General features: G+C 36.1%; 1 long non-coding RNA gene across 1 annotated transcript in view; it reads right to left on the bottom strand.

Annotated features, from left to right (window-relative positions):
* The window catches only part of LOC123386060, a 54713-nt gene that overhangs the window by 14674 nt on the left and 13682 nt on the right, over window positions 1–26357 (bottom strand). The gene's annotated exons all lie outside the window — the stretch shown is intronic.

Below are 26357 nucleotides of genomic sequence, written 5' to 3'. Positions count from 1 at the left end.
GGTGCCTCTGTTCTTTCTCTTCTCAGGAGATATCCTACTCAACCCAGCACTTTGGACACTGTGGTAGGGAGACGGGGCTCGTCCCCAGCTGCATACTTGCTTACTGTGTCAGAACACAGGCAGCAAGGATTTTTATTTTAAGAATTTTTCTGCTGATAAACATGTGGTAATAAACAGGATATTAAAAAAATGGGAAACAGTGAACATGGAAATGTTACCAAGTTTATAACAGTAGTTTCAGATATAGTAGTTTCTACTATACTGTACAGTAGGAATGGAACTGAAGAGTTAAAATTTGAGTCAGGTTTACTAAAGTCTTTCTTTTAAAAAAGAGAAAGTGAATATTCTCTGTTGTATGCTACCTTAAGTTTATGAGCCCTCACATATATGTGTGGGTATATGTATCTCTTTTCCCCCACTATTTCAGGGCTGAGCAGATGTTACTTTGGTCATTTTTCTTCCTTCTGGTCATACACACAAATCTGTAAAGAACCCAAAAGAAAGTTCGTGCAAGGAGAAAAGACCATGTGAGCTGGTATGGAGTAAACTATCAGGGAGGTGGGAATAACTTTTCAGAATCAATGAGGACATGAATGATGAATTAATCACTATAAATTAGCCTAGGCTCATAGGCCAGGACTTGAATAAATCAAGCTGATGCAAAGCAGAGATTTAATAACGTGTAAAATATGGCTTACAATGGTAGTTATTCAGTATTCAGTATTCAGGCTCCTAATGTTTGCTGCTATAAGATATAAAGTCTTGGATAGCTAAGTAGAAGGGTTTGGGTCTTGTGTGAATTTTTGGAGAGTGGAAATTTCTCGACTAATTCACATGGTTTTTACTATGACATTCCATCTGGAATACAATGATGCTTGCAGATAGATACTGTTCCTCCTTATAGTGATGGATGCTGGTGGGCCTGACAAGTGAGTCGCTTATCTAGGTGCCCATCATAGTATATGAACTGTCATTCCAGAAATCCTGGAAGCTCTGTAAAAGCCTCTCCTTTAGTGTGGCAGGAGACTCTGTAGGGATTTAACTGAACCAAGCATGAGGGCTAAAGACAGATATCTGATGCTGAAAGTAAAAGATAAGTATTAGGGACTACATTCTCCTTTACTAACCCTTACCGTCATGTTCCCAGTGTTCCCAGGGAAGCCAAATATAACTCACAGGATCGGGGTCTCTTCTGTAAGATAAGGGCGGAAGGAAAATATCTGTAGACTGAAGAATGGAGCCATTAAGGTAGAATTGGAATGAGGGGTGGAAACAGTGCCCTTTTATTTTCCTCTGTGTTTTGTTAGCAACAAGTTGTCAAGGAGAGCCTTCAAGACATATTAGTTTGAGAAAGAACAAATTAGATAAAAAAGATCTAGTGCTAGATATAAATTAAAGCTGTTTTTTATGAACTGCAAGTATCTCGCTCTCTTATGAGAAGGATTGTAGATTATTTTCTAAGACAAAATTTGAAGTTTGGCATTAGTGTCTCCTAATTCTCAGATCGTTTATTATAACTTTTCTTTTTTAAGGTGTTATAATAATGCTCTGAAGGATAGTGATAATGCAGATGTGTTCTATGCCTCTCGGGACCAGGCAGAGTTTGGAATGATTTAGGGGCAACCAGACAATGCTTCATTACCCAGGAAACTGACCCTTCTCCCATCTGCTGTAAATGAGATCTGAAAACTTTCTCCATCCTATTATCTTGTCAATTCCTAGCATCAGTTTCTAACAAGAGAGTTGAAATGCAATATAGCTTTGGCTGGGGGAAAAAAGTACTTAGGATTTAGTGGACTGTAACTTGGCTGCAAATCCAAATGGGTAATATTTAGCTTGTGATATGATTTTCTTCATGCATATTGCAATGTTTATATCTTGTAATGAAGCCCGTGTTTCATTGTATCAGTGGTTCTCAAATGGAGAACATTGGAGAACAACAAGATGGGCCAGAAAGAGTTACCTCCTGCACACCTGTTCAACAGAGTGAAAGTTGAACATGAATATAAGAAAATTCATGGAAATTAACCTTATTAAACTCCCTGAAAATTAACCTTATTTTCTTACTTGTATCCTTTTGATATATTGTGCTATTTTAAAGCTTGTGCTATTAAATTCTTGCTTCTCCCAGTCACAAAATTCATTCTTACATTCAAAGAAGCATTGTTTTCCTTTTTTTGTTTTTTGTTTGTTTGTTTGTTTTAGAAAAGTAGGTGCGTGGTAGCATAGTTCTATTTAGAAAGAAAGAAAAAGAAAAAGATTGTACATATATTTCTCATGAACTGATTTGGTGAGACTTTTGGTTGCAAAGAACTTAGCCCAAATAAAAAGCAGCCTGTCATAGGGCTATGTTTGGATTAGAACTGGTAGTGAAAGGTTGAGTGGAACTAAAACAGCTCTAGTTTTTAGCTTCTTTCTCCACCTTTCTCAGGGTTTCTCCTATGGCGTCTTTGTGTCATTCTGGTGCCTGAGCTATTCTTTCTTTACCGACTGCCTCTTTACTCGGAGCTTTAGTTCTTTTATAATTTTGGCTGGGATGGGGACCATTGTAGTTACTCTTTCAGTCTAACTCTCACCCTATATTGCTCAGTCTTCTTTTGTCTCTGCATTCTGGTTCCTGAGAGTAAGGATCTTACTGTTCTAGCTCACCTTTGTATTCCATATGATCATGCTGTAAGTCACCGGCTATTTAATAGACGTTATGGCAGATTGCAGAAAGAGTCACAGTTCCTTGCAACCACACACTTGAAATGTCCATTTTTTAAGCCTTCCCAGCAAGAGATGGAGTTTATTTTTCTATCCTTGAATCTGGGCTGGCTTTGTGACTTGCTTGGTCAGTAGAATGAAGCAAAAGTATGTACAGTTGTATGCTTGGTCTTTGGGAGGCCTTAAATCCTTTTCCTATTTGTCTTGAAAATCTGACATATGAATCTGTCTTGGCTAGGCTGCTGGAGGTTGAGAGACTGGGTGAACAGCAATGAGCCCCCAGCCAGCTGGAAGCTTACTGCAAATGCTTGAGTGAACCTAACCAGCATCAACCAAACCTGGTCCAGATCAGCCAGATCAAGCAGTCTATTCCAGCATAACTTGCTGTATTATTTAATCATGAGCTAAATAAATGTCTATTGTTTTAAGTCACTAAGTTTTAGAGTAGTTCACTGCACACCAAAAGGTAGTTAATAAAGATGTACTCCTTTTGGTTTAGTCAGCCATGCTGGGATTATGGTATAAAACATGGTTGTTTGCCTCTTTCTCAGTAGCTATGGACAAGGCAGTTTTATTTAAAATTTTTTTAATGTTTATTTTTGAGAGAGAGAGACAGAACATGAGCAGGGGAGGGGCAGAGAGATGGGGAGACACAGAATCTAAAGCAGGCTTCAGGCTCCAAGCTGTCAGTACAGAGCTCCATGCAGGCCTGCAACTCACTAATCGTGAGATCATGACATGACCCGAAGTCAGACGCTTAACCAACTGAGCCACCCAGGTGCCCCAAGGCATTTTTATTTAGAAAGAATATAGGCTTTTGCTTATTCATCAAATACTTATCGAGTACCTATTATGTGCCATATACTACACTAGGCAACAGATATCAAAGATGATAAAAAATATACATAGTCCTTATTGTCAAGGACTTCATGGTGTTGAATAAATGGAACTATCACATAGTAGAGGAGACAGACATTAATCACATAATCACCCTGAAAAATATTTATGTACAAACTGATATAGGACTCGTAAGCCAAGGCACACATTTTTATGAGAGCAACAGCAAAGACTTGAACTGGGTTTTAAAGGCTTACTGAATAAATGGTGCTTGAGCTCAGATTAAAAAAATGGGTAGGGTTCATTAGGGAAAAGAGTAGGGTGAGAAACTTGTGGATGAAAGGAAGGACTTTCATCATGTTCAAAGGTCTCATGGTGAAAGCTAATATGGTTCATTTAAAGGCCTGAAATAAGGTCATTGTGAGTGTGACTGAAAATATATGGAGATGGGAATGCAAGCTGGTGCAGCCACTCTGGAAAACAATATGGAGGTTCCTCAAAAAACTAAAAATAAAACTACCCTACGACCCAGCAATTGCACTATTAGGCATTTATCCATGGGATACAGGTGTGCTGTTTCGAAGGGACACAAGCACCCCCATGTTTATAGCAGCACTATCAACAATAGCTAAAGTATGGAAAGAGCCCAAATGTCCCTCGATGGATGAATGGATAAAGAAGATGTGGTATGTATATACAATGGAGTATTACTCAGCAATCAAAAAGAATGAATGCCATTTGCAACTACGTGGATGGAACTGGAGGGTATTATGCTAAGTGAAATTAGTCAGTCAGAGAAAGATAAAAATCATATGACTTCCCTCATATGAGGACTCTAAGAGACAAAACAGATGAACGTAAGGGAAGGGAAACAAAAATAGTACAAAAACAGGGAGGGGGGACAAAACAGAAGAGACTCATAAATATGGGGAACAAACTGAGGGTTACTGGAGGGGTTGTGGGAGGGGGGATGTGCTAAACGGGTAAGGGGAACTAAGGAATCTACTCCTGAAATCATTGTTGCACTATATGTTAACTAATTTGGATGTAAATTAAAAAAAAAAATAAAAAAAAATATATATGGAGAAAGTGGGACCCTGAGGAGATATGGGTGGACAGAATGTAGGGGCTTGAACACATGAGGACTTGTAGGCTATGTTACAGATTTTGGAAACATGGAAAGCTATTGAAGTGATTGGAGGGAGAGGGGAATCATGGGTGAATGATCAATTCTGTCTTTTGGAAAGACCACACTGTATGCAGTTGAAAATGACTGAATTAAATTCAAACTGAGTGCATATGGAGAAATCAGCTAATAGTCTATTGCATTGTGATAGTGACAGATGATGATAGCTGGGGCTAGAATAGTAGCTAGCAGAGGGCAGATCTGAGGGATGCTTAGAAGAAAAGACCAATAGGGTAAAACCAAGATGCTAAGAGATAAGACCACAGGCTTGAATATGAAGATTGAGAAATGGAGTTACTGGAAGAGACTTTTAGATTTCTCATTTTCACATGCAGATGGATGAGGTGCTGCTAAATAAGATTAGGAACACTAGAAGAAGAGTAGGTTTGAAGAATGAAATCATGAGATCTGTAGACATGTTGAGTTCTAGGTGCACTGAGGTCTCCAAAGGGAAATGTGGGGTAGGAGGTTGGATGTATGGGTTAGAGGAGAAATCTGGGATAGGGATACAAATTTACCAAACATTGGTACTGAGTTTGCAATTGAAATTGTGGACATGGAAAGAATTTAGGGAAGACATTGTAGATGATGGTTCATAGGCCAAAACTGAATCACAAACACAGTTTGTCAATTTAACATGGTGTTAAAAATAAAAATTGAGAGAGCATGTAAAAAATCAGAGTATTTCACATAAATGTTTAGATTTCCAACTTCTCTGAAAATTTGAACCATCAACAACACTGGGCTCTTATTCTAGCATGGCAGTAACTAGCTGGAGCTGGGTTGTAGTCACCCTCCTGATGGATCATGAGCTCTCTAGTTTGACATATTTTCATTTGACTCATTTTCCTCATTTATGTTCCCTGCTTGGCCACTGTAGGGTTTGCTTACAAAACTGAGACTTGAGAAACTCCACCATGTAATGGCTCAAAAGAGAAAGACATGTTTGTCAAGGAAGCTGAGAAAAAGGAGACACAGAGGAAGGAGGACAACCTGGAAATGATGTCCAGAGAGTGTTTTCAGAAGAGGAGAATGACCAGTTCTTTCAAATGTGGCCAATAGAGTGGATGAAACAGGAACTGAGACAAACCTATTGGGTTTTAGAGGCTTGGAGGTTATTGGTGATTGTGTGTGTGTGTGTGTGTGTGTGTGTGTGTGTGTGTGTGTGTGTGTAAATTTTTTTGAGAGTTGAGCCCAGCATCTAGATAGGGGTGGGTTTAGGAGTTTGGAAAATATACTGGATTGAGTAATGCCTACCTCCTCCCCCTCCAATTCATGTCCACCTGGAACTTGTGACTATGACCTTGTTTGGAAATAATCTTTGTAGATGCAGTGAAGATGAGATCATACTAGATTAGGTAAACCCTAATCCATGGCACTTGTCCTTATGCAGAGGAAAATTTGGATACAGAGAGACATTAGAGAGGAAAGTACCATGTGAAGACAGAGATAGAGATTGGAGTGGTGCACCTACAAGCCAAAAAATACCAAGGATTCCTGGCAACCATCAGAAAGAGACAAGAAGGATTCTACCCTAGAGCATGCAGAAGGAGCTCAGTTATGTTGACAACTTCATTTTGGATACCTATCTTCTAGAACGTTGAGAGAATGAATTTCTGTTGTTTTAAACTACCAAGTATGTGGTATTTTGTTATAGCAGACTTACAAAGCTAATATGTGGACTGAGGAAATAGGAACAGTGAGTATAGAGTTCTTTAAAGAGGTTTAGCTATGTGTGGAAGAAAAATATAAGGTGCTACCTTGAAAAGAGGAATCAAACATTGAGATATACATATGACTTCACTCACGAGAAATTTAAGATACAAAACAGATGAACATAAGGGAAGGGAAGCAAAAATAATGTAAAAACAGGGAAGGGGACAAAGCATAAGAGACTTAAATATAGAGAACGAACAGAGGGTTGCTGAAGGAGTGGTAAGATCAGGGATGGGCTAAATGGGTAAGGAGCTTAAGGAATCTACTCCTGAAATCATTGTTGAACCATGTGCCAACTAACTTGGATATAAATTATAAAAAATAAATAAATTATAGAAAGTAAAAAACAAAAACAAACAAATAAAAAATTGAGATGTAGCATTGAGACATTGTGTGACTTTTTCCAGAACTTCTTGGCTGCTGTAGTACAAGTATGAAGAAATGGAGAATAGTGTCTACTTAAGGTTGGAATTTTTTCAGATGGTTATTATGGAGAGACAGATGATGGAATTTATAGATTCATGGGACTGCTACTAAAATGAAGAACTTGGACTCCAAGCTCGCTGAGGAAGCAAAAAAAGGTGGTGGTGGGGGTGTTGATGGACTGAGAGAAAGTAAAGGAGTCAAAGAACCAGAAATTCCCATTAAGCCAATATTATGAACTGAACTGTGTCCTTGTAAAATTTGTATGTTGAAGCTCTAACCCCCAATTTGACTATATTTGGAGACAGAGTCTTTAAGGAAATAATTAAGGTTAAATGAGGTCATAAGGGTAGAGCCTGAACCCAGTAGAACCGGTGTCCTTATAAGAAGTGGAAGAGATACCAGAGCTCCTAATTCTGCTCCTATCTAGCTGCTGGGCCCAGCTCTCAATATGTTATGTTATGTTATGTTATGTTATGTTATGTTATGTTATGTTATGTTATATTTATCATATTAGACTAATATCACCAATGACTTCTAAGCCTTTAAAACCTAGTAAGTTTGTCTGAGTTCTGGTCTCATTCACTCACTTGGCTACATTTGAGGCAGTTGGTCACTTTCCATCTAGAGGCTGACTGCAACACCTTTTTTTGGTGTCTATATATAAAAAAATAGATTGTATAGAATCAATAGTAATAGCTTAGAGATCTTAAATTAGTAGAACACAGCTAGGGAAATGTTAAAATTTTTTTTAGTTGACACATCCTTCACATGACCTTTAACATTATGCTTAGAATGTAAATTGTGAAACTGGAAAAGTCCTATATTAGTTGAATGGAAATAATAGCACAGGTAAAGTGTCCATTATATTTCTTAGGAAATGAGTTAAAAAGTTAAAGTTTATTGTATATTAAGGAGAAGTAGTTCACATCTTTTATTTTGTGCCCAATAGGTCACTAAATTCGTGACCTCTGCATCTTTATCACCTAGCACAGCTGCCATGGAAATCTCTTAAAGTTTTTTTTTAGCCAACTGCAGTTTCACTTTCAAGGTTGTATTGATTTCATAGCATTTTGTAGTTGGCACATCTTGACATGAACCAGAGATGCTATTTTGAATTCTCAATGCCTTTTATTAGATCTTTAAATCAATTACTACTAATATTATAAGAAATTCAGAGTTTTCAACCCCAGGCACTATTATCAGAACTTCAACCTGACAGCATATGAGATTGAAAAATAGATGAATTGAACCAAGTTTTCTGACTCCTAAATCAAGTTTCTTTCTAGTGAACTGTTCTGCTTAATAGATGATAATTTACTTTGATCCCTACAAGTTAAGTGAATTAGAGATTATAACATAAGCATTTTACCTTGGATTCAGGGGAATCTGAGATGAGAAAGAGCGCTGAGGTAGTTATTGTGGTGGTGGTGTAGTGGGGAGATAAGAATGTGGCAGGATTGAGAGGATTTGGAATTTTTTTTAAAGTTTATTTATTTATTTTGAGAGCAGGGGAGGAAGAGAGTGAAAGAACATGCATGCACAAGCAGGGGAGGGTTAGAGAGAGGGAGGGAGAGAGATTCCCAAACAGGCTCTGCATTGTCAGCACAGATTCTGACTTGGGGCTCACTTCCATGAACTGTGAGATCACGACCTGAGCTGAAATCAAGAGTCAGGCACTTAACCAACTGAGCCACCTAGGCATCCCAGATTTGGGATATTTACATCTTAACCCACATTTATGTGTGGGCCCTTGCCCATTTTTCTTTTTCTTTTTCCTCTTGAAAATTTTTTTCTTATATTTTCTCTCTCTGTCCTTCCCCATTTCCTTCTTTTCTCTTTAGCCTACTATTTATAAAGCTAAAGCATTTTTTTGTTTGTTGAATTTAGTGAATAAATTGACTCACTTGAATTATAATTAAATAGTAAATGCATGAGTATCTGTATTTCTGTTTTTCAAAAGATAACCATAATCTCTTTTAAAAAAAGTATACAGTTTAGTGGGTTTTGTATATTCACAGAGTTTGTAGCCATTACCACTATCTAACCTTTCATCACCTTAAGAAAAAACCACATCTGATATGATCCAGCAATTCTACTGTTTATATACCCAAAAGAATTGAAATCAGGGTCTAGAGATATTTATGCATTCATGTTCACAGCAACATTATTCACAATAGCCAAAAGGTAGGAGCAACCCTAGCGTCCATGAATGCATGAATATATAAATACAATATGGTATGTACATACAATGGAATACTTTTCAGCCTTAAAAAGGAAATAAATTTTTTTTTATTTTTTATTTTTTTTTAAATTTTTTTTCAACGTTTTTTATTTATTTTTGGGACAGAGAGAGACAGAGCATGAACGGGGGAGGGGCAGAGAGAGAGGGAGACACAGAATCGGAAACAGGCTCCAGGCTCTGAGCCATCAGCCCAGAGCCTGACGCGGGGCTCGAACTCACGGACCGCGAGATCGTGACCTGGCTGAAGTCTGACGCTCAACCGACTGCGCCACCCAGGCGCCCCGGAAATAAATTTTGACACCTGTTCCAAGATGGATGAACCTTGAGGACATTATGCTAAGGGAAATGAGCCAGTCACAAAAAGACATGCTGGATGATTCCACTCTATGAGGTACCTAGAACAGTGGAATTCATAAAGGCAGAAAGTAGGATGTTGGTTGTCAGGAGCTGGGGGGGAGAGGGGAAATGAGTTAGTTTTTAATGGGTAGCAGAGTTTCAATTTTATAAGATGGAAAGTGTTCTGGAGATGGATGATGGTTGTGGTTGCGCAACAATGTGAGTATACTTAATGCCATTGGCTCTTAAAAATAGATTATTTATGTGTCTTTTACCATAATTAAACAAAAGAAACTCTCTCTTATCCATTATCAGTCACTTCCCATTCTCCCCTCTCCCAGTCCCTGGCAACCACTAATCTACTTTCTGTTTCTATAAGATTGCCTATTCTGGGCATTTAATATAAATAGAGTCATTCATATAATATGTGGCCTTTTGTGTTTTGCTTCTTTCACTGAGAATTATAGTTTTAATATTCACTCATGTTGTAGTGTGAATCAGTATTTCATTCTTTTTTTGTGATCAAATGATATTCTGTTATACATATATACCACATTTTCTTCATCCTTTCATCAGTTAATGGACATTTTTGTTGTTCTACTTTTTGGCCTTTGTGACTAATGCTGCTGTGAACATCTGTGTGCAAGACTTTGTGTGGACATGTGTTTTCATTTCTTCTTGGTAGATACCAAGACATGGAATTATTGAGTCATAAAGTAATTCTATGTTTAACATTTTGAGGAACCATCAAACTGTTTTCCAAAGCGGCTGCACCATTTAAAATTATTCCCACTGGCAGTGTATGGGTGTTCTAGTTTCTCCACGTCCCCACCAACACTGTTACAGTCTGTCTTTTTGATTATAGCCATCCTAGTATATGTAAAGTGGTATCTCATTGTGAATTTGATTTGCATTTTCTTAATGACTAATGACATTGAGCATCTTTGTGTATGTATTTATTGGTCATTTGTATATTTTCTTTGGAGAAATGTTATTCAAATCCTTGGCCCTTCTTAGGGTTGTCTTTTTCTTATTGACCTAGAAGAGTCCTTCATATTTTCTATAATAAGACTCTTACTGAATTTATAACTTGCAAACACTTTATCCCATTCTGTGGATTGTCTTTTAACTTTCTTGATGGTATCTTTTGAAGTAAAAAAAGTTTTAAATTTTGGTGTAGTTTATCTATTTTTCTTTTTCACTTGTCATATCTAAGAAACTATTGCCTAATCCAAGGTCACAAAGCTTTATGCCAATGTTTCCTTCTAAGAGCTTTATAGTTTTAGCTCTGATATTTAGGTCTGCAATCCATTTTGACTTAGGGGTTCATTCATTCATCTACATATGCATATCCAATTGTTTCAGCATTATGTATTGTAAAGACTGTCTTTTTCTCATTGAATTTTCTTGGCGCCTTAGTTAAAAATCAGTGGATGATAAAAATAGTTTATTTCTGGGTTCTCAGTTTTACCACATTGACTTATGAGTCTGTCTTTATGCCAGTGGCACACCTTCTTGGCTATGCTAGGTTTGTATAAAGTTTTGAAATCAGGGAGTATCAGTGCTCCAACTTTGTTCTTTTTTAAAGATTGTTTTCTTTGGGTCTTCTGTATTTCCACTTGAGTTGTTGGATTAGTTTGCCAATTTCTGCATATTAGCCAGTATGGACTTTGATAGCAATTGCATGGACTCTGTAGATCAGTTTGGGGAGTATTGCTATTTTAACAACATGCTTCTCCCGAGCCATGAACATGGGCTGTGTTTCAGTCTGTTTCCACTGTACAGGTCTTGCACTTCTTTGGTTAAATTTACTACTAAGCATTTTCTTCCTTTTGATGCTATTAAGAATGACTTTCCCTCCTTAATTTCATTTTCAGACTATTCATTGCCAATGTATAAAAATAGAGTTGAATTTTGTATGTTTCTTTTGTATCCTGTGACCCTGCTGAACTCATTTATTAGTTTTAGTATTTTTTTCTGGATTTTTAGTGGATTCATTAGGATTTTCTCTGTATAAGATCATGTTGTCTTCGAAACAGAGTTTTACTTCTTCCTTTCCAATCTGGATGGCTTTTTTTTTTCTTCCTCAAGTTTTTATTTAAATTGCAGTTAGTTAACATACAGTGTAGTATTAGTTTCAGGTGTAGAATTTAGTGAGTCATCACTTCCATACAACACCCAGTGCTCATCACAACAAGTGATCCCCTTAATACCTGTCACCCATTTAACCCCCACCTCCCATTTAATCCTCAGTTTATTCTCTGTAGTTAAGACTCTCTTTCCTGGTTTGCCTGTCTTTTTTTTTCCCCCTGCTATGTTCATCGATTTTGTTTCTTAAGTTTCACATATGAGTAAAATCATATGATATTTGTCTTTCTCTGACTGACTTATTTTGCTCAGCATAATACATTCTAGCTCCATCCACATCACTGCAAATAGCAAGATTTCATTGTTTTTGATGACTGAGTAATATTCCATTGTATATATATATATACCATATCTTCTTTATCCATTCATCATATGGGCATTTGGGCTCTTTCCACAATTTGGCTGTTGTTAATAATGCTGCTATAAACACTGGGGTGCAAGTATTCCTTAAAATCAGTGTTTTTGTATCCTTTGTATAAATTCCTAGTAGTGCAATTGCTGGGTGTTGGGGTAGTTGTATTTGTAACCTTTTAAGGAACTTCCATACTGTTTTCCAGAGTGGCTTCACAATCTGGATGGCTTTTATTTCTTTTACTTATCTAATTGTCCTGGCTTGAAGCACAGTGCAATGTTGAATAGAAGTGGTAATAGCAGGCTTAAGCTTTGCTCAGGGAGGAGAAGTGAACCTAATAAGGAGGAGATATTTGATATGGACACCATTAGGAAGCATAGTATGAGGGTTAAGAAAAGTTCTTTGGAATTAGAAAGTCCTAGATTCAGATCTCAGGTTTTTCATTTATATTTTTTGTAACTTTGAGGAAGGTGATTAATCTCTATAAACTTTAGTTATTGAGTGTATAATAAGGGGGTTGTAAATCTAACTCATAGTTTTGTTATGAGGGTTAAGTAAACTAATGCATATAGAGTATTGAGCAGAATGCCTAACATTACTTCTAGTATCATTAGATAAATGTAACCCATTATTATCATTATTTTACAACTATATAACGTCTTAAAACAATAATTATTAATACTATATCTTTCTATATTTTCCTGAATTATCTTCTTTTCAACCCTGTCCTGGGACTTCTGATGACTTATTTAGATCATTATTACCATTCTACTTTTGGTCACCTATTCCTAGCTCCCTGCTGCAGCAATACATGAATTAAATAGTAAGCTGGCTAATGTTGGCAACATTGTATATATTTCGACTTAATTTTTCCCTTGGTTTAGAAAGGTAATGATATTATCTATTGAATACTTTCCTGTTTGCACTTTTCACATTGTAGGGATTGTATTTTAAAAAGGACTAAAGAAGATTATTTAATATTTTATTTATACTTTACATGATCCCCCTAGACAATTTTATTCAGCAACATGATTGCAAGTGCTATTTATTTGCCAAGGGCGCCACAATTTTCATTCCTAAACTGTACTCCTTTTATTCTCCTGGCCCTTCACCTCTCTCTCCTGAACTTACAATTCTCTCAAGAATACCCTGTTATTTTCTCAACGAAAGTCATGACATTCCTTTTCTCCTCAAAATGCACTTCTTTTCTAGTCTTGGTTATGGCATGCTCATATCAGAGGTAGTTAATTCACTTGGCCACTTAAGTCAGAAAACTTGGGGTCATTCTCTCCCTCATTATCTGTACCCACTCAGTTGCTAACTCACTGTTACTTTCCTTTGAAGACTATGCCTTAACTGTATTTTTAATTTGTCCCTGCTCCTCTCCTCCCCATTGTCTTAGTGACAGCTGCTGTTTTTATTCAAACCTTTGCTGAGGCTAATTCAATAATCTCCTAATCAGTTTCTCTATCTCTAGTTTCTTCTGACACAATCCGTTCTGTACACCAGCCACAATATCATCTTTCTACAGTACATCTCATCATGTGGTTTCCCTGCTAGAAACTTCAAGTGGCTTCCTATCACCTGGATACAGCCTAAATCTTCTCTCGACTCAGCACAGGGTAGAAGGCCACACAAAATCTGTGCCAGATCTGCTTTTCTAACTTTGTTTTCTGTCACTCTTCTGGATGTACAGCTTTAACCTTTGCCATTGCTTTAGAAGAAAGAGGGATGGGATGTTGGGTAGTTTGTCATGTGTTTCATTTGAATTCATGTTATTCTCAGACCATGCCGTAGTTTTCCTTGCCTCTGTGTGTAGCATATTATTTCTTCTACTTGGAGTCCTTCTTCTCTGTGTGGAGATGTTCCTGACTCTATGCTTCCAAGACTTATGACTCTATTTATATATCTTATAGCTTATTGGAATAATTTACTACCTTTTTTTTTTCATTTTTAAAAAGCCTGTCTTATCCCTAGATTGCAAGTATTTTTCAGAATGAGGACTTGGCCTTCTTTCTGTTTCTTTAGACACTAAGTGTGGTGCCTGGGACATTGACATTTTAATAAATATTTGTTGAAGAATGAATAAATGAATGAACATAAAACACAGGGGGCACCTAGCAGTTTATATTCTGCTGATACATTGTGATAAGACTTTTTATGGTTTGAAGTGAAATGTGACCGAGGGATTTTTAGGCTTCAGAAGACTGTTACATGTATTCTTGTGATATTTGACATGTTAATCTTATGGAAATGGATTAATTACAAATGCTATTTCAAAGGGCTTAATTTCTTATCATAAGGTCATTGCTAAAGGATAAAGTTGATGAGATTGTGCTGAATAATAATGTGCGAGTCTCATTTCTCTGGATGATCAAGCTGTGAATTATAATAAAAAGAAGAAAGATTTGATGTTGTGGGCTTGTGATTCTGCTTATTGGTAGTGCCAGCTCTGGTACCATGTGGGTGCTGCAATTAAAATTTTCAAGCATTTCATAGTTTAAGGTTACTCATGCAGATCATTTTTTGTTAAAGCACAGGAAATGTCAAAACTTCCAATGCTTGAAATGAACCAGAATGAAGACATACATGTATACATAAACATGTTTCCTCTTGGCATTATTGAATGATGTTGCATAGGTGAAGCATGCTTTACAAATGTGTGCTGCTGTGGGTAGAACATGGAAGACAACTTTATACCCATGTTTGGTTCATGGTACATGCTCACCATCTTGAGGTAGATTATAAAGATACATAATACTGCATGGTGGTGTGTTAGAAATGACCAGTTTTGGAAAAAGAACAGAAATATAACTACTGAAATATCACAAGCTCTAGTATTTTAAATAATATCTGAGCAGAAAGAAAACAATTTGGCACAAATTTAAGTAATACCAGTGAAAGTAGATTAATTGATTTCTCTTGCCTATAGAAATTGCCCTTACACGTCTGATTTTGGAAACTTACAGAAAGTATGTGTCCTCAAATTACCTGAAATACTTCAGATTCTGTATACTTTGATTCAAATCAGAGTTTCCCTTTTCTTTATGAAAGACTGAGGGTAAGAAATTTAGTAATGGACATTATCTATCTTGAACATTTATAGAGGAGACTCATAGTGATGTGGAAAGAGAACTAAACTAGATAGGGAATCTAGTTCAGTTTCTGACAGCAGTTTCTAATTCTGGGCAAGTTTTTTGATCTCTGAGCTTTCTTTTCCATGTGAAAGGGCCATAATTATAATGCTCTCTGTTCCTCTTTCCCTCCCCTCCCCCCCCCTTCCTCAGAGTTCTGTTGTTGGGATCAAATGAGATAATGCAAATTTATTTTCTCCTTTATTATACCTTTTGTCTATAATCTTTATTAAACACAACCAACAGGTAGTAATAACAACTGATGTCATCAGGGCTTTTGGAGAAAAAGTGGAATTGAATAATTAGACAGATGGTACATAATAAAGAAAGCAAGAAAGAAAACAGGGAGATGAATGGGGTTTCCCTGAAAAGTTCAATACTATGAGATTAAAAATTACTCTTTTACCAGGCTTTATGAGCTATTATGTCTTTTATGTACAAGTACCATTTGTGAAATAGTCTGTTTTCATCAGTTATACCCTTAAGAGCAGTTAATTTTATTTTTAAGTTATAGGAGGATTTCTTACAGAACTACTTCAGAATTACAATTGAAAATCAATTCCATTATAATTTTATTGATTTGGGAACTGTGAGTGAACAGCTAGAGCGAAATATGAGAAAGGAAGAAGAAAAATTGACAGTCCTGTTAAAGAGTCAATAATGTGAAATCTTCCCTGATGTCAAAATTTTGCTTTTCAAAGCATAATATTGTAGAATGTTGACCAATTTAAGCATTTGCATCTCCTAAGTCATTGGTGAGGGGACAAGTTAGATTTCAATAGGGTAAATACCATTGGGAATTGTCAAAAGGAAAATTATTACTTTAAATAAAATGAATAAGAATCAAAACTCACCCTACTTTTTTTTTCTAAAATGTGTTAGAGACACATAAGTTTCATTCCAGAATGCCTATCCTTAGCTTTAATCTCTTCCCATCTCTTCATTAGATGCACCAAGGCATGCTTTTTGCGGGAAGTATGGGAGTAACACTGTAAGTATATAGTTTTGGGAAACTGTGAAACTGGGTGACTCCAAATTGGACGGACACAAATATCTGTTCATTATCAAAGGATGGGATAATTTATTTTTCACTAAATGCTCCTGTTTGTCAGTGTCTAAGTGAGTGTTACTATTAAGGAAAATAGTTTTATATTAAAAAAAGAAAGCCATGGATCTCTTTTGTAAATGTCAAGGATCATAGACACTTAAATTCAGCTCTGCTCCTTGACACTTTAAATAGTTTCTGATTTTCTCCATGATAGTGTTAACATTGATTCCTCTTTTGGGTTTTTAAAATAATACCCTTATGTCATATTCCAGATAGAATTAGATAAGGATATTATAAGCCTCAGTGATTCATCAAGGGACAAGGAGAAGGGAGGAGGGTGTGAGGACTAAAGGATGGGCTTTATCCCGTGGTCCTTAGATTGTGTGCTCAGAGTGTGAATGGTGGAGACCTATAGCCATCATACAGTTGGCTGCCCTGCTTTGCCCAGCACCACATCCCAGAGATTGTAGGGTGAATGATGCCACCCATGTACATCTTGGAATATTTTGATGGTACATACTATTTACTCTTTTTTTTTAAATACAGTGTATTATTATGAAATGTGACTAAAAAAGTGGAAATAAATTTGATATCTTGGATTTGTGGTAGGGGAGGTATATGTATCTAAAAGCCATGCTTTTTTTTGTAAGTAAAATCTAAAATAGTGGTTCCATTAACATATTTTTCTTCAAATAAGAGAATTTAATTTTGGATTCAAAGAATATACTTTCTATATAGGAACAGATATATCTTAAAAAGTAGAGTTCATGGCACAAGAACAGACACTCAGATCAGTGGAACAGAATAGAGAACCCAGAAATGCACCCACAAATGTATGGCCAACTAATCTTTGACAAAGCAGGGAAGAATATCCAATGGAATAAAGACATTCTCTTCAGCAAGTGGTGCTGGGAGAACTGGACAGCGACATGCAGAAAAATGAACCTGGACCACTTTCTTACACCCTTCACAAAAATAAACTCAAAATGGATGAAAGACTTCAATGTAAGACAGGAAGCCATCAAAATCCTCGAGGAGAAAGCAGGCAAAAACCTCTTTGACCTTGGCTGCAGCAGCTTCTTACTCAATACGTCTCTGGAGGCAAGGGAAACAAAAGCAAAAATGAACTAGTGGGACCTCATCAAAATAAAAAGCTTCTGCACAGCGAAGGAAACAATCAGCAAAACTAAAAGGCATCCAACAGAATGGGAGAAGGTATTTGCAAATGACATATCAGACAAAGGGTTAGTATCCAAAATCTATAAAGAAATTATCAAACTCAACACCCAAAAACAAATAATCCAGTGAAGAAATGGGCAAAAGACATGAATAGACACTTCTCCAAAGAAGACATCCAGATGGCCAACCGACACATGAAAAAATGCTCAACATCACTCATCATCAGGGAAATACAAATCAAAACCACAAGGAGATGCCACCACACACCTGTCAGGATGGCTAACATTAACAACTCAGGCAACAACAGATGTTGGCGAGGATGCGGAGAAAGAGGATCTGTTTTGCATTGTTGGTGGGAATGCAAGCTGGTGCAGCCACTCTGGAAAACAGTATGGAGGTTCCTCAAAAAATTACAAATAGAACTACCCTACGACCCAGCAATTGCACTACGAGGTATTTATCCAAGTGATACAGGTATGCTGTTTCGAAGGGGCACATGCACCCCAGTTTTTATAGCAGCACTATCAACAATAGCCAAAGTATGGAAAGACTCCAAATGTCCATCAACAGATGAATGGAAAAAGAAGATGTGGTATATATATACAATGGAGTATTACTCAGCAATCAAAAAGAATGAAATATTGCCATTTGCAACTCCGTGGACAGAACTAAGTGAAATTAGTCAGAGAAAGACAAAAATCACATGACTTCCCTCATAAGAGGACTTTAAGCTACACAACAGATGAACATAAGGGAAGGGAAGCAAAAATAATATAAAAACAGGGAGGGGGACAAAACATAAGAGACTCTTAAATTTGGAGAACAAACTGAGGGTTACTGGAGGGGTTGTGGGAGGGGGGATGGGCTAAATGGGTAAGAGGCATTCAGGAATCTACTCCTGAAATCATTGTTGCACTATATACTAACTAATTTGGATGTAAATTTAAAAAATAAAATTAAAAAAAAAACATTAGTTTTAGCTAGTTGTTACTATTAGCTCCCTAATATTATAAAAAGGGAATGCATATATTTAATCTACAAAATGTCACAGTTTTTATCCTAATATCATGTGCTTTTATCAATGTCCAAATTAGTAGTTTTCATTCTCAGGATACAGCTGTGTATGTCATAATTTATGTTTGTACAATAAAGTCTGACATTTCAAAAAAAAAATAGAGTTCAACAATAGTTTAGCTATTCCACTCCAAACTTGATCCTAATTTAGAAAAGGCTTTAAATAAATGCTTTTCCCTTTTCTTTTAAAAATATTTAGCACTAAATTACTCCTACTAACTTTTCAGAAAATAAAGAAGAAAATGGATTCTTTAATAATTCATTTTTTGGGGAGTTAACATCTTTATTAAAAAATTTTTTTTGAGTATAGTTGACAGGCAATGTTACATTAGTTTCTGGTGCACAACAGAGAGATTTTATAAGTTTATACATTATGCTATACTCACCACAAGTGTAGCTACCATCTGTCCCCATACAACATTTTTATATCATTGACTATATTCCTTATGCTATGTCTTTTATTCCCATGACTTATTCATTTTATTACTGGAAGTCTGTATCTCCCATTCGCCTCACCCATTTTGCCCATCCCTGTACCCTCCTATCCTCTGGCAACCAGGAGTTTGTTCTCTGTATTTATAGGTCTGATTATTCTTTTTGTTTATTCATTTGTTTTTCTAGATTCCTCATATGAATGAAATCATATGATATGTCTTTCTTAGTCTGATGTATTTCAAATAATAACCTCTAGGTCTGTCTCTGTTGTTGCAAATGGCACAATTTCATCCTTTTTTTTATGGCTGTGTAGTATTTCATTGTATATAATACCACATCTTCCTTATCCATTTGTCAGTCAGTGGACACTTAGGCTGCATCTATATCTTGGCTATTGTAAATAATGCTGCAATAAACATAAGGGTGTATATATCTTTTTGAATTAGTGTCTTCATTTTCTTGGAACCAAAAAAAGATCCTGAATAGCCAAAGCTATTTTGAGAAATAAAAACAAAGCTGAAATTAAACAATTGCAGATTTCAAAATATACTACAAAGTTGTAGTAATCAAAACACTATGGAACTGGCACAAAAATAAACATAGATTAATAGAACAGAATAGAGCCCAGAAATGTATGATAAATGAAAAACACATGAAAAAATACACATCACTAATCATCGGGGAAATGCAAATAAAATCACAATGAGATACCACCTTCCACCTGTCAGAATGGCTAAAATAAAAAAGGCAAGAAATAACAGGTGTTGGTGAGGATGTGGAGGAAAAGGAAACCTTGTCCACTGTGGGTTGGAAGGTAAATTGGTGCAGCCACTGTGGAAAATAGCATGGAGATTCCTCAAAACATTAATAACAGAAGTACCATATGATTATACAATAATTTACTTTTAAAATAATTCAAAACAACTGTTACTTATAATAATAAGTTTTATTCACTGAAAAATCCTCTTATCATAATGAAGACCCAAGAATTTAGTCTTTCAGGAATCTGATATTTATAAGTCTATTTTATAAAACGTGCATTGGCTCTCTCTTATTTACCAATGCCATGTGTTCCTTTTCTGTTGAACCCAATTTTCTTTTATTGTATTAGCTGACTCAGAGACGATGAGCATGTGCACATAATAAATGTCCTCAGAGTGTCTTTACAGGAGATCTGAAACTATATAGCATGGAGAGGCAGCGTATCCTGCTAGCTTCCTATAAGAATTCAGTGTGCTATGTATCACATGACAAGCAGTGGGGCTTATTTATGACTCAAGAAACCAGGTATAGGACCAATAGGTGGGAGCCTACATTGATTCAGTATATGGAATTAGTATTTAATGAATAGAATTATCAAGAAATGGGATGGATTACCTTGGAAAATAATAAATTTCTCAATACTACAAGTGTCCATTAGAAGTTGATTAATTGCTTATTCAAACATGAAATCATAGAGAGTAGGACTAGAGGTCCTCAATGATACATGGATTCCAATATTATATAATTCTTTATAGAGAAAACATAAGGTGATAAGTGGAAGAGCATATCAGTTTCTTTAGAATCACCATCTCATTTCTAATAAGGCAACCTTTATTACTTTCCCAAGCATGTGGTTAACTGCTCCTTCTCATGGTTATTCTATCCCTCTGAGCCTTTCCTCTATGAAAATTATTGTTATATTTATTGTTGAGGCTATTCACTACATTGCTTGTGATAAAAATCTATCATAAATATATTTTCTTAGCTGCTTTATTTCTATCTTGTGAAAGCAGTGATATATGTAACAGAGTTTTTATTTCCGTTGGTTGCTAGAAAACTTTTTGTTAAATTTGGTTTCTATCTTAAAGAATGCATTTGGTGTTCTAAACTTATTTCTAGCTTCATCTAGTCTTATTCTATCTGCTCAGCAGTGATCTTCACTTCATCCCAATTTTCCTACCTTTTCCTCTTTTAAATTTCATTTTATTTTGTATTAAATATACTGTAACATCTTTGGAACATAGAATAACAAGAATATGAATAAATAAAAAACTGATACAAATTCTACTTAACATTATGCCCTCTTTAAAATCTTTCCTGGGGTATGGGCAGCTGGGTGGCTCAGTCAATTGAGCGTCTGAGTCTTGGTTTCAGCTTAGGTTATGAGCTCGCAGTTTGTGGGTTCGAGCTCTGCATGGGAGTTCTCACTGTCAGTGCTTGGAATTCTCTCTCTGACCCTCCCCTGCTGGCATTCTCTTTCTCTCAAAATACATAAATGAACTTAAAGAAAAATCTTTTCTGAGGTAGGTGTTCACATCCTCAGTTCTTAAAGAAAGAAAGAGAAATAAAAAGCTCCCCAAATCTTATAAAGTCTACATTTGAATATATAATTCAATATGGTGGATACTGAAGAAAAATTTTCTTTCTTTCTTTCTTTCTTTCTTTCTTTCTTTCTTTCTTTCTTTCTTTCTTTCTTTCTTTCCCTTCCTTAATTACCCAAATGATACTGAATATATATATATATTTATAAATTTATATATATATTTATAAATTTACAAATTCATAAATGTATAGATAGATTTTAAAAAGTAAATGCAAACAATGAGGTGTAGTTATGAGAATGGAGTGGGGCTGGAACCAGTGGACTACAGACTTAAATTTCTGGTAAATTGGAACTAGAAACGGTGCATAAAGCATAAAGGGGAAAGTAGCTGCTGAGAACTACTTTTCTATGTCCTCAAAAGTCTATAGCCAATGGAGTAGCCTTTCTCAGGAGTCCTGGACAGGCTCCAAGTCAATAAGTGCAAGAGCAAGATCATGCTGGGGGCACTTCACAAGCAGTGAATTAAAGGACTCTATGCTGAAAGGTGGGACAGATCCTTTATTTACTGCCCACTCTCCTTCCCTCCTGCCACAGAGTACCTCCTACTGGAGCACATAATTGTGCACCCCCACCTACCTGAGTGGTAGCCACAACTCAGTGGCTTCTCTCCACTACAGCAATTGAGCCGTCTCCAGAGGCAGAAGTTTCCTGGTTTGAGTATTTGTACTACAGGATGGAGCCCTCCTTATGTTAGCATGGAGAACATATCCATTTGGTTTGCTGGATCCCCATTTATTCATCTGAATATCCCAGTGGCAATACCCTGGCTACAATCACAGAATTTAGAGTCAGCTTTTTCATGCAGCAGAAAGACTTGTGGGAAAACATTGGACTATATCATGGCAGAGATGTAACTGATAATTAACTTAGTCATTACTCATAAATATTAACAGGCAATCAAAAATCTTTCCAACCTGTTCAGCAAGCCAATGACAGAGGATCCAACAAATGTAACTATCAGGATAATCTAGGAAATAGGATAATTTAAAAAGTTGTAACTCATTTTTCAGAGGGATTTGGATTGATATGATATTCTTTTTTTATTAAAATTTTTTTAATGTTTATTTTTGAAAGAGAGAGTGCGAGAGCAAGTGAGCACGAGTGGGGGAGGGGCAGAGAGACAGGGAGACACAGAATCTGAGCTGTCAGTACAGAGCCTGATGTGGGGCTTGAACCCATGAACCGTGAGGTCATGACCTGAGCTGAAGTAGGATGCTTAACAGACTGAGCCACCCAGGCACCCTGATATGATATTCTTAAATACTGAAAATACTGCTTTAAAAGAGGGCAATTAGAAAACAAAGAGGAATTGAAAAAATTTTAAATATGCTTGCTGAAATAAAAACAATTGTTTAATAGAAGGGCTAGAGGAAAAACATCAAGGGAACATCCGAAAATATGAGCTAAAACTCAAAAAGAAGTAACATAGGAGTTGAAAAATTATGAGGCGTAAAAAATCAGCATGAATGGTTCATTATATCTATCTAGTCGGGTTTTCAGAGAAAGAGAACAGAGGAAATTAAATAAAAATAAAAGTCTTGAGGCTATGAAAGATGATGTAAGCCTTCAGACTAGAAAGCAGGGTTTACTGAAATCTGATGAGTCACAGTTTGGTTCACTTGTAAGACACCAAAGAAAACAAGAAGATTGTGAGAGAAAACAGGTTACCTACAAAGGAGGGACAATGAGAGTGGTGTCAGATGGCTCATCCAGCAACCTGGATGCTAGATGACAGCAAAGCGGTGCTGGATGGTCCTGAGAGGAAGTGACTGAAGCTTTAATGCCAGACTATTAAGTATGAGGCATCTAGAGATATTTCTTGGGTTAGAATGAACTTTGTAAGTTTACCTCTTAAATACCTGTTATTTAACAAATTATGTGAGCATGAGTTTTATCTAAAGAAAAACACAGTTCAAGAAAGATAGAACTATGGAATCTAAAGAAACAGTGAACCTAATCCAGGATGTCAATGGAAAGAAATCTTAGGGAGTCCGTTGTCCATAGGCTTGGAAAGCAATTACTTCAAGTGGAATGGTGGTTTAGGAAGAAGGTTTGTATTTAAAAAGAAAGCAAATATTTATCAGTAAAGAATATGGTAAAGGTCAAATGATATTCAGCAGCTTCACCTCAAAGCAAATCCCTGCTAACATTCAAAGCCGCTTCTCAGCCCCACAGACCATTACCTCTTGGTGATGTTTGCCTCACCTTTATCTCTGGTTTATTCCTTTCTTGTATGTTATTTTTTGTTACTCTACTTATGAACTAAATGGTAAATTTAATGACTGCTGTTAGATCTTTTATTTAGTAGTATACGCTTATGTTACAGTTACAGAGCAGCTATATTTGTATTAATTCAAAGAAATTTATTCTTCCCTCAAGATTTAAAGATATTTACTTCTGTTGGGATTGTTTGTTGTAAAAAAGCACAATGTATTTGCATAAACTAGTTTGGCTGTTAGGAGTAGTATCTGTATATCTCCTAAAACAGCAAAGGGAAGATGAGCCCTTTCTGTTACTATCAAACTTATTTCTACTCAAATTGGCTTTGTAACTGTTCCATTAAATCCAGGAGATTTCTCATTAATGAGCATGACTAACCCAACCTGATGTGGCCTATAATACAAAAGTGAGACCTTAAAAAGCCCTTTTCAGGTCCAGAAAACATTGCCACTAATTTTGAAAACTTAAGAAAGTAACTTTATGAATAATAGTTTCAAAAATCTTATTCTTAAGAGTACTTATAGTCCAAAATATAAAGTACTTTAAGAGAGAGCAATTATATTTTATTCAACATAATGTATTCTGAATGTGGTCAGACATGCATAGAAATAAGTATTCTCCTAGTCCAGTTTATCCATCCCTAAATTTGACGCTTTGTAGGCTTTTATTAGTGGTATAGAAAAGTGGACCTGGTGGTTTCAGAGGCTCATGGTTTCCATTGAGATTTATCTTAATTTGTATAGGGAGGGCTTCAGAGAAAAATGAAATATAAATACCGTTCTGTTGGACCCTTTGGCTCATGAGAAATGACAGGAGAGGATTTTTGTTGGAGAACTATTAATGTTTCACATTAACAAAGGGGAAAGGAACCCTTTCAGATTTTAAACTGGCATTTGGTAGGACTGTAATTAAAAACAATTTTTGTAACAGTTTTATTGAGGTATAATTTACGTACCATAACATTCACTCTGTTGTATAATTCCATGATTTTTAGTAAATTTACAGAGTTGTGCAACTATCATAATCCAATTTTAGAACATTTCCATTATCCCCAGAAGAAACCTCTTGTCCATTTGCAGTCGCTCTCCCAGCCCAGGGCAACCACTAATCTACCTTCTGTCTTTATAGATTTACTTATCCTGGACGTTTCATAGAAATTAAATTGTCAAATGTATGGTCTTTTGAATCTGGCTTTTTTTTTTCCTTTAGCACAGTGTTTTTGAGGTTTATTGATCTTGTACCATATACTTCATGTTCAACATCCACATAGTATCAGTTCTTTTGTTCTCAAAGCAGGACAGACAATTGGGTTGATTTCCAGTTTCATTTTTTTTTTATATGTATCAGTCATAATTCAGACTTATTGAAAGACAATTGTGTAGATCATGTAAACTTTTACAAATTATATCTTATATACAAATTATGTGAGTGTTCAAAATAGATTTTTTTTGGCTTTGGGGTTGTCTTTTTCATTGCATCTCATTTTTCTAGTTCATTTCTATGTGTACTTAACATGATTAATCTCTGAGGAAAGTGATTGTTACTTTGTTATTAAAAACGCTGAAGCATTTTCCTGTCATACGTTAAGTATGTTTATGAATTTCCCTTTGATTAATTTTAACTCTAAATTTTTAAATTTAGCTCTTTTCTTGTAATGGAAAATCTTTAAGGTTTAAAAAAATTTTTTTTTTATATTCATTTATCTGACTTCCTTATCATTTGCCAGAGTGATGTACTGAGGTGAGGTGGGAAGAAATGATACCAAACTAAGACACTGTGAAGAATTATAACAGAAGAAGAGAATAAGAACTCTTTTCTGCTCTAGCCTTTCAGTTGCTTTTGAGCACTGCATTGTTGACCTTAAAAATGTCCAAATTGTTTTTAAGTAAGAAAAGAGTATGATTGAAATCTTAGAAAATGAAAAATGTTTTAAATAGGGACCACTGGCTTCTGTAGTGAAAATATATTTTTCTTTTTTCAATTGTATGCTGGTACTTCTTCATGTTGGCTTAGGGCATTTCAACCCTTATGTTACCTAGTAATTGTTTATAATCTGTTTTATTTTCCCATGTGTCTGGACATCAATGGTTCATGGTGATTCTCTTTCCTTGCTTCACGGAAAGTGTTCAGTAAAGGTACCAACTTACCCCCACTTTAGTCTTTTCTTTATCCCTAAAATAACCATATTATTCATGTTCTCTAGAGTTGTTAGAAAGATCACTCAGCATTTGTTGTAAATACAGCCTAGCATCTGTGGCTTTGGACACCCATTTTGTTTTTTAAAAATGTTTGATTTATTTTTGAAAGAGAGGGAGAGAGAAAGAGAGGGGGAGATAGTATGCACAAGCGGAGGAGGAGCAGAGAGAGAGAGAGGGAGAGGGAGACACAGAATGCAAAGCAGGCTCCAGGCTCTGAGCAGAGCCCAACATGGGGCTCAAAGTCATGAACCATGAGATCATGACCTGAGCCAAAGTCAGACTGGGCACCCATTTCATAATTGTTGAATCTACTGTTCCTTTAAGAAACCTGTTCCATTAAGAGTAAGTTATTATACTGAAAGAATTTAGGATTTTGAGTCAGTCTGAATGCTTATTACCTAACTTTGTAGCTATGTAACCACAGAAAAACGTCTCTGTGGGGCACCTGGATGGCGCAGTCGGTTAAGCGTCCGACTTCAGCCAGGTCACCATCTCGCGGTCTGGGAGTTCGAGCCCCGCGTCAGGCTCTGGGCTGATGGCTCAGAGCCTGGAGCCTGTTTCCGATTCTGTGTCTCCCTCTGTCTCTGCCCCTCTCCCGTTCATGCTCTGTCTCTCTCTGTTCGAAAAATAAATAAACGTTGAAAAAAAAAAAGGAGAAAAATGTCTCTGAGTCTCAATTTCTTTATCTTCAAGATAGGGCTAATATCCTTTATTTTATAGTGTTAGTAAGAGGAATAAGCAAAATGGTACTCTTA

This window comes from Felis catus, chromosome B3 (assembly GCF_018350175.1).
Source record: "Felis catus isolate Fca126 chromosome B3, F.catus_Fca126_mat1.0, whole genome shotgun sequence".
Taxonomy (NCBI): Eukaryota; Metazoa; Chordata; class Mammalia; order Carnivora; family Felidae; genus Felis; species Felis catus.
Note: the sequence above shows the minus strand (reverse complement) of the source record. Positions and strands in the feature narration are given on the sequence as shown.